Consider the following 10,469-nt stretch of genomic DNA (forward strand, 5'->3'; position numbering starts at 1 on the left):
CTGGGTCCCTTGCTGTAATAATGTCCTCTGTTCTGGGTACCTTCCTGTAATAATGACCCCTGTCCTCGGTCTCTTCCTGTAATAATGTCCTCCATTCTGCAATAATGGCTCCTATCCTGGGTACTTTCCTATAATAATATCTCCCTTCCTGTAATAATTAGTGATGAGCGAGCACTAAAATGCTCGGGTGCTCGATGTTCGGGTTGAGCACATTGGAATACTCGGGTGCTCGACCCGAGCAACGAGCCCAATGTAAGTCTATGGGAAACTCGAGCATTTTTCAGGCGGCTCCCCCCCGGCGGTCTGCAGAGGGCCTAAAAATTGACCAAATCGATGGGAACAGTGCTCAAATGACATGGGAACAGCATGGGGAAGACCCCTAGAAGCATCTCTGACTCCGAGGTCACTGCTGTCAACAACGTGGTCAGAGTATTACGCCACTTTTACGGACTCACAATAAAACATACAAAAACGAAACCAAAATGGATTTTCCTGGGAAATATGTTAAGGAACATCCTTTCCAGGGTAATGACTTGCATATAAGGCAAAATAAATAACCAAAAACAAAAATACTCTTTCACACCTTGGGCTATGTTCACACGTAGCGGTTTTGATGCGTTTTTGCACTTTGCATTGCTTTCAACCAAGACAAATGCATTCACTTTAACATTTTACAACCTTATCTGGCCATGTGGTGTGTGACACATCATCAGACACATGCATACAGTGCTGAAAAGACATGGGAACAGCATGGGGAAGACCTCTGGAAGCATCTCTGACTCCCAGGTCACTGCCTAAAAGTGTGCCCATCATAAGTGATTCTTGGCGCATGTGAAGATGCCTCCCGCCATGCACCTGTCGTTGCAGACTTGCAACAATCACTGTCCACCTCCTTGTCCCAGTGCAGCGTTCAGTTGTCCCTACCCCATTCCTTGGAATGCAAGCGCAAGTACGTAGCCAGCCACCCACCAACCCACAGGCTGCAATACTATACTGCCAAATTTTTGACAGCTGCTTGCACTTGAAATGTGGCCTTTTAGGCTCGTGGAGACGGAAGCTGTCCACAATCTTATGGCGGCGGCGACTGGGTATCCATACTTGGTCCCCAGCCGCCACTATTTGACCCGGTGTCGTCTCTGCCTTCCACAAGCACGGGTCCCACAACATTACCCGTGCCTTCCCCAGTGCACTTACTGGGAAGGACCGCCTAACCACAAACCCGTGGACAGGTGAATGTGGCCAGGGACGGTACAGAGCCAGTCCACAGCTTTTTTTGCTGAGTTGTATTTCACCACAGCCATATTCTTTAGCTTGGTGAAAGGACTTGGGAAACCATATCTACCCAGCTGTCATTTCTCCCAGGAAGTCCTCTAAAGCAGCTTGTTGCAGAAGCAATGGCAGAGCATCCAACATCAACTCGCACTTCTCGGTCATGCTTTGACACACAAACATCTTTCTTTGCGCATTTAATTTCATGACTACAGAGTTGGGCAATGGCCTGATCTGCAATGCGGTTTGAGAAATAATATGCATAAGCATGTCCGATCCACATTAAAAAAACAGCCATAGAGTGTCCGAGAACCTTCCCCCACACTTTTCTTAGCCAGGGCTGCTTCTCGGCAGGGTTGGACGGACCCACCAGAAAACCGGAGACTCCTTCGGTGGGCCCTGGCTCCTCCTTCAGGAGAGTTCATAATGCCGAGGTGAGGCAATTATGATGATAGAGGCCGCCATCTGCTTAGTTTTCTGTTACTTGGAATGCAAGCGCAAGTATGCAGACAGCCACCCACCAACAGGCTGCAATACTAAACTGCCAGATTTCTGGGCAGCTGCTTGCACTTGAAATGTGGCCTTTTAGGCTCATGGAGGCGGAAGCTTTTCACAACCTCATGCCTTATGTCCATACTCGGTCCCCAGCCGTCACTATTTCTCCCGGTGTTGTCTCCACCTTCTACAAACGTGGGTCCCTGAACATTACTGCTGGTACTTTTCTGTGGGAATTTGCTTGCCTCCTACCAGCCTGGAATATTTCCAGTAAACTATGGTACGACGCCATGGTATTAGTACTGCCCCCAGTAACAGTAGCGAAGCCATCCCCAATTTCCTTCTCAGGAATTTTATTTGGTAGACTGAGTGGCTGCTCAAATACATTAGTTTCTCACAAAGGAGCTGAAGATAGAGTGGCAGCAGGTGCAAGTTTCTCCAGCCTGTTAGATATTAGAGGGTGAACGGCAGCACATTGGATCAGTGGTTAGCACTGAAGACTTGCAGTGCTGGGATCCTGGGCTCAAATCCCAGCAAGGACAACATCTGCCAGGACTTTGTATGTTCTCCCCAAGTTTGCGTGGGTTTCCACCTCAGTAAAAAAGCAGCCATAGAGTGTCCGGGAACCTTCCCACTCAGTTTTCTTAGCCAGGACTGCTTCTCGGCAGGGTTGGACGGTCCCACCAGAGAATCCTCTGGTGTGCCCTGGCTTCTACATCAGGAGAGTTCATGATAGCGCTAACTTTGCAGCTGCTATGGGGCTCTTGAGCAGGGGGAAAGGTGAGCCCTCAGAATCAAATCCTCTGGTGGGCACAATGTTTTTCAAACTGAAACAGCTTCTCAGTGGGAGTTGTATTTCACCACAGCCATATTCTTTAGCTGGGTGAAAGGACTGGCATAGAGGGAAACCGTATCTACTCCGTCATTTCTCCATCACCAGGTTCCGCCCATTGGCAAACACGACCATACCTGGCTGTATGTTCAGCGGTGAGAGACACAGATCAAGCTGCTGTGTTACAGCTATCAACAAGTCTGCAGCGCTGGGCGGTTTGTCACCTAAGCATTAAGCATGTTATCTTCAGCACAGCTTGTTGCCGCTTGGCCAAGGCAGTGCTGCAGTGCTGTCAGCTTCTGACTGATGTGGTCATTTCGGAGATGGAGGAGGAGGTGCCGGAGCTGAACAATGTGATTACATTGAGGTTACATTGGCAACTCTGTAATTTATACTAAAGAAAGATTCTGTTTTTTTTTATGTTATTTTTTAAGGGAAATGTATTCACTGGAAAATGTAATTTTAACATTTTACAACCTTATCTGGCCATGTGGTGTGTGACACATCATCAGACACATCCTGTTTCATTGATGATGGAGGGACACTGAAAGACACATAGAGCAGGGCCACAGTAACGAGTACGACATTTTCCCATTAGAAAGGTGAGAGTTTGCTATACAGTTATAGGGTATGCAGTAAGTCCAACGGCTGACCAATTTTAGGAAGAAACACACTAAGAATTTAAAGACACACAGAGCAGGGCCACAGTAACGAAAAATTCCCATTAGAAAGGAGAGAGTCTGCTATACAGTTATAGGGTATGCAGTGAGTCCAACGGCTGACCAAATTTAGGAAAAGCCCCACTAAGAATTTAAAGACACATGGAGCAGGGCCACAGTAACAAGTAAGACATGTTCGCATTAGAAAGGAGAGGGTCTGCTATACAGTTATAGGGTATGCAGTGAGTCCAACGGCTGACCAAATTTAGGAAAAAACCCACTAACAATTTAAAGAGACATGGAGCAGGGCCACAGCAACGACAAATTCCCATTAGAAAGGAGATAGTCTCCCATAGTGTTGGCCTATGCAGTGAATGCAAGGGTTGCCAATGCCCCTTGGAAGAGACGTGGAGGAGGGCCTCATAATAAAATGTTCCCAGTAGAAAGGAGTGGGCCTCCTATACTTGTAATGCCCATGCACTAAGTGTATGGGCTGACAAACATTTACCCCTGGGGGGTATACATGAACATACTGTATAAAAAATTTTTTTACGGGCATCATAAACACCCTTTAAAAAAATTATGTGGGTGTTGCATCATGGACCACGGTCACCCTGGTGTTATGGTGGTGGAGGATGAGGAGAAGGAGGAGGACAAGAGCAAGTAGCCAAAATTAGGAAGCGTATACCCATGTCTGGGTGTGAAAGGGTGCATGGGAATACACCTCCCAAGAAAAGACACTGGATTTGAGTTTATGTTATGCTGCTATCATTCGGTAGTGTTAAGAAGTCTGGCCCAAAACAGCCCATGTTCATTTTTATAAGAGTCAGCCTGTCAGCATTTTCAGTTGACAGCTGGATGCGCTTATCAGTTATAATTCCACCAGCGGCACTAAAAACCCGCTCTGATAAAACGCTGGCGGCAGGGCAGGCCAGGACCTCCAAGGCATAGAGAGACAGTTCATTCCACGTATCAGGCTTGGATACCCAATAATTATAAGGCACAGAGGAATTATGGAGGACATTGGTACGGTCAGCATGGTACTCCCTCAGCATCTTCCCAAACTTTGCACTCCTTGTGAGAGTACCCCGCGCCTCAGGGCCCGTGCGATGGGAGGGGCTGAGAAAACTTTCCCAGAACTTTTACAGTGTTCCCCAGCCTCTGCTGGATTGAAGTTGTGTCTCTCTCGCCTATACTCCTTGGTTGTCCAACGAAGTGTGCCCTCTGCTGCCAGCGTTTTCAGATGGGAATTTTTTTAATAGTTCCGCAACAAGGGCCTTCTGGTACAGCCCCATTTTTGTAGACCTGTCCGCCTCAGGAATAAGAGATATAAAGTTCTCCTTGTAACATGGGTCTAGAAGTGTCACCAACCAGTAATGACTGTCACCCAAAATTTTGAGAATGCGAGGGTCATGGAAAAGGCAGCGTAACATAAACTCAGCCATGTGTGCCAGACTACTAACAGGCAAGACTTCGGTGTCCTCACCAAGAGGATGACTGACCATGCTCTCCTCCTCCTCTCTGTCCTCTGGCCATCCACGCTGAACAGACAGTATGACAGCTGTGCAGGTAGTAACGTCTATAGCGCATAAAACTAGCTCCTGTCCTTCCTCCTCCTCTTCCTCATTGTCACCCAATCCACGTTGGGATGAGATGAGGCTGGGCTGTGTGTAATCACCCTCTATGGTTCCTTGCTCCAGCTCATCGTGCTTCGCCTGCAATGCATCCTCTTTGACTGTGAGCAGAGAGCGTTTCAGAAGACAGAGAAGCGAGATGGTGACGCTAGTTATGGCGTCATCGCCGCTCACCATCTTGGTGGAGTCCTCAAAGTTTTGGAGGATGGAACACATGTCTGACATCCATGTCCACTCCTGAGGTCTTATGTGTGGAGTCTGAACTGAATACCAACGGCCTTGTTGTTGCTGGTACTCAACAGCTGCCCTCTTCTGCTCACAAATCCTTCCCAACATCGAAAGTGTAGAGTTCCAACGCGTGGGGACATCACACACCAGTCTGTGAGCCAGAAGCTGGAAACGCTGCTGAAACACAGCAAGGGCGGCGGAAGCTGTAGCTGACTTTCTAAAATGGGCACACAGGCGGCATACTTTAACAAGCAGATTCAGCAGCTCCAGGGAGGATTTGAGAAACCGCTGAACCACAAGGTTAAGCACATGGGCCAGGCATGGTACGCGTGTGACCGCCACCAGGTTCCGGCCATTGCCACACACGACCATGCTTGGCTGTAGGTTCAGCGGTGTGAGCCACAGATCAACCTGCTCTTTCAGAGCTGTCCACAACTCTTCAGCATTGTGCGGTTTGTCACCTAAGCATATTAGCTTCAGCACAGCCTGTTGCCGCTTGGCCGAGGCAGTGCTGCAGTGCTTCCAGCTTGTGACTGATGTGGTCATTTCGGAGATGGAGGCTGAAGAGGAGGACGAGGCTGAGGTGTAGGAGCTGTAGACCATGGGGGCAACCATGATTGACCTAAGGCCCGCAATCCTTGGCGTCGGGAGGACGTGTTCCGTCCCAAGGTCTGACTGGGTCCCGGCTTCCACTATGTTAACCCAGTGTGCCGTCAGCGAGATGTACCGTTCCTGCCCACAAGCACTTGTCCACGTGTCCGTGGTTAGGTGGACTTTCCCGGTAACTACGTTGTTGAAGGCACGGCTAATATTTTGGGACATGTGCTTGTGTAATGCGGAGACAGCACACCGGGAGAAATAGTGGCGGCTGGGGACCGAGTACCGAGGGACAGCCTCCGCCATCAGGTTGCGGAATGCTTCCGTCTCCACAAGCCTAAAAGGCAACATTTCGAGCCCAATCAGTCGTGAAATGTGAGAATTTAGTATTGTGGCCTGTGGGGCGTTGGCTGCTTATTTGTGCTTGGAAAAAGGACATGGACGTGCTTCCTGATGCTGCTACTTGAGAGTGTGCAACGACAGGTGCAGGGCAGGATGCATCTTCACATGCACCATGGACAGGGCATTGGCTTGAATGCACAACAGTGGAAGAAGCAAAGGTGTCACCTGCAGACGCTGTTCCTGGACCCTGGGGTTCGGCCCACAAAGTCGGGTGCTTAGCTGCCATGTGCCTGATCATGCTGGTCGTTTTGCCACGCCTGCTGATGCTGGCCAGGCAGGTGGTGCAAATGGCCTTTTTGGGGTTATCGGCAGATGCTTTAAAAAAACAACCAGACTCGGGAAGACCTAACAGTTGTACTGGCAACTTCCTTCGTGTTGGTGTTACGGGGAACGGTTGGCTGCCTTCTGTCTGCGGCCACCACACTGCTTCTTCCTGCCTGTTGGGGTGCTCTGCCTCCCCCCCAATGCGTGCTGCTGTCCTCCATCTGCATGTCCTCCTGCCAGGTTGGGTCAGTTACTATATCATCCACCACGTCTTCCACTTCCGCACCCTGGTCCTCCTCCTGACTTTCTGGCAATTGTGTCTCATCATCGTCCACCTCTTGTGACACTTTCCCACCGTCGCCTTTGTGTGACCGTTGCTGCTCAAATATTTGGGCATCGCTACATGCGATCTCCTCTTGCCCCGCTTCAAGTGGACCGGGCAAGAGGCCCGAATCTATAAATGGAAAAGTGAACAGCTCTTCAGAGTGTCCAAGTGTGGGATCAGTTGTCTCCGGGCACTCGGCATGGTGGGAGGAAGGAGGATCAGGGTGAGGAATATAAGGTCCAGACTCACGGCTACTGAGACTTGACCGTGTGGAAGACAGGGTGGTGGTGGTGGCTCAGTGACTGGAAGCATTATCCGCTATCCAACCAACAAACTTTTGACACTGCTCTGGGTTCAATAGTGGTGTGCTGCGGTCCCCGAGGAATTGGGACAGGAAGGTAGGGCGAGAAGATGTGGGTGTTTGTTGTGGCACAATTTCAGCTTGCCCACGGCCTTGTCCTCGGCCTCTGCATGCACCATCACAATCACGTCCAGTTCCCCGTCCCTTGCCACATGCCTTGCCCATTTTAAATGGAGGACAGTATCTTCCACGCTCACTACAAATGACGGAGTTTGGAGCGAACTTATATGTGATCCGTGTGACGGAGAAAACAGATTTTTAAATAGCTGGATTTCTAGCGCTGTAATATGGAAAGGACCTGGCTGTATACTGCAGTGCCAACAAGCAAATGGCGCAGAAAAACGGTGTTCTCTGGATTGCTTCTTAAGCAAATAATGTGGATGAAGATGCAAAAAAAAATATTCCTGGCCCCTGAGACCTGGGCCTTTGTATATAAATATATAACAGCAGCAGAAGGCAGAACTGGAATGGAGCCTCTTGTACTATATGCACTGCAGTCTGCTATATACCCTGCCTGCCTATATACACTGCCTGCCTGATATCTCTGCAGATGGATTAGTTAGTCCTCAAAAGGACTGTTTGTTAAGATGGATATGTGTAATGTACGTTTTTTCTCCCTACACTACCTAATACACAAGCAAATCTCTCCCTGACGAAGCAGCACCTCTTCCTACACTGTCTGATTCCGGAGTGACTGTGACGAGCATGGCGGTGCCAGGTCTGATATAGACCTGATGACGCTGTGCGGCCATCCAATCACTGTAATGCCACAACCACCATGGCTGCGGCATTACAGTGAGTGGCAGGCAATCCCTGCATGTTGATTGGCGCTCTAAAGAGCCCCAAACATGCAGGGAGGGGACCCGAGCTCCCGCCCGAGCAAGCCCGGAAATACTCGGCGAGCGCCGAGCAGTGAGATGCTCGGGCGAGCACCGAGCAGTAGAGAGAATGCTCGCTCATCACTAGTAATAATGTCTCCCTTCCTGTAATAATGTCCTCCATCCTGAGTCCCTTCCTGTAATAATGTCCTCCGTCCTGTAATAATGTCCCCTGTCCTGGGTACCTTCCTGTAATAATGTCCCCTGCCCTGGGTCCCTTCCTGTAATAATGTCCTCCAACCAGCAATAATAGCCCCATCCTGGGTCACTTCCTGTAATAATGTCCTCCATCCTGTAATAATTTCCTCAGTCCTGGGTCCCTTCCTGTAATAATGTCCTCCGTCCTGTAATAATGTCCCCTGTCCTGGGTACCTTCCTGTAATAATGTCCCCTGTCCTGGGTCCCTTCCTGTAATAGTGTCCTCCATCCTGTAATAATGTCCCCTGCCCTGGGTCTCTTCTTGTAATAATGTTCCCTGTCCTGGGTGCCTACCAGTAATAATGTCCGCCGTCCTCTAATAATTTACCCTGTCCTGGGTATGTTCCTATAATAATGTCCTCCATTCTGTAATAATTTCACAAGTCCTGGGTCTCTTCCTGTAATAATGTCCTCCAACCTGCAATAATTTCCCCCGTCCTGGGTCCCTTTCTGTAATAACATTCCTCATTCTGGCTCTCTCCTTAAAAATGGGAAGCCTTAGACTTCCAGTTTTTTTTTCTCTATTTTTTTTCCTATTTATTAGTTAATCTCTTAATTAATTCATTTATTCATTGTAAGTACCCCAAAACGGTACCGCTAAAAACTTAGTCATGCAAAGAAAAACAAAAAAAAAAAGTCTAAAAAATGATATAAAAAAAAATATATTTTTTTGGGGGGGGGGGGGACAGGACAGAATTTTTTTAACCCCTTTCTGACCTGGTCAGTAATAGTACGCACCAGGTCGGAAAGGCCTGTTCAGCGGGGGCTCCGGCGCTGAGCCCGCACTGAACCGGGCACATGTCAGCTGATTATTAAAGCTGACATGTGCCCGCAACAGCCGCGGGTGGAATCGCGATCCACCCGCGGCTGTTAACCAGTTAAATGCCGCTGTCAATCTCTGACAGCGACATTTAACTCGCGCTTTCAGGAAGCGAGTCCTAGGCCCCGCCCATCGGTGACCCCGTCACGTGATCGCGGGTCACCAATGGGTGGGCATGACAACCCAGGGTCTGCAGCAGACCCCTGTGGTTGTCATGTCCCAATTGCTATGAGCGCCACCTAGTGGTTGGCGCTCATAGCACTGGAGCATTTCTGCTGCATACAAGCGATCTGCTGTATGCAGTAGAAGCAATCAGACAACTGCTGCTTCTAGTCTCCTATGGAGACTATAGAAGCATGCAGTAAGTGTAAAAAAATGTTTTTAAAAATATTAAAAAAAATAAAAGTTTAAGTCACCCCCCTTTTGCCCCATTCAAAATAAAATAATTAAAAAAAACAAAACACATAGACATATTTGGTATCGCCGCGTTCAGAATCGCCCGATCTATCAATATAAAAAAAGAATTAATCCAATCGGTAAACAGCGTAACGAAAAAAAAATCTAAACGCCAGAATTACGTTTTTTGGTCGCCGCAACATTGCAATAAAATGCAATAACGGGCAATCAAAACATCGGATCTACCCCAAAATGTTATCAATAAAAACGTCAGCCCGGCGCGCAAAAAATAAGCCCTCACCGGGCCCAGATCACGAAAAATGGAGACGCTACGGGTCTTGGACAATGGCGCCATTTTTTTTTTTTAGCAAACTTTGGATTTTTTTTTCACCACTTAAATAAAAAAGAACCTATAAATGTTTGGCGTCTACAAACTCGTAATAACCTGGAGAATAATGATGTCAGGTCAATTTTAGCATTCAGTGAACGTGGTAAAAAAGGACCCAAAAAACAACTGTGGAATTGCATTTTTTTTGCAATTTCACCGCACTTGGAATATTTTTCCCGTTTTCCAGCACACGATATGGTAAAACCAGTAATGTCGTTCAAAAGTACAACTCATCCCACAAAAAATAAGCCCTCACACGGCCATATTGACGAAAAATAAAATAGTTATGGCTCTGGGAAGAAGGGGAGCAAAAAACGAAAAAACGCAAAAACGTAAAAACACAACGTCCTTAAGGGGTTAAAGTCCCAAAAAATCATCAAAAAAATAAATGTAAAAAAAAATTGTAATAAAAAATGTTGAAAGAAAACAAACAAAAAAAAAAGTTATGGCTTTTGAAAGAAGGGGAGGAAAATGGAAAAAATGACAATTGCCTCAGCCGAGAAGGGGTTAATGTCGTAGTTCTCAGGAGTGGATAAATCATGGATTTTCTTGCTCTGGCTGATAACAGCAGGCAGTAGTTCGCACCCAGCTTCCTCCCTGCCCCGCCTCAGCCTCCCTCCTGTCCGCATCCTCTCCCCTCACTCGCTGCAGGTTCCCTGAAAGGGGCGGGGCTAAGGGATGTCAATCAGCAGAGACGCCGCCGCTGATTGGTTGCTGCGACTA

The sequence above is a fragment of the Phyllobates terribilis genome, unplaced genomic scaffold (assembly GCF_046119375.1).
Source record: "Phyllobates terribilis strain yellow unplaced genomic scaffold, ASM4611937v1 Scaffold_12__6_contigs__length_324123572, whole genome shotgun sequence".
NCBI classification, from domain to species: Eukaryota; Metazoa; Chordata; class Amphibia; order Anura; family Dendrobatidae; genus Phyllobates; species Phyllobates terribilis.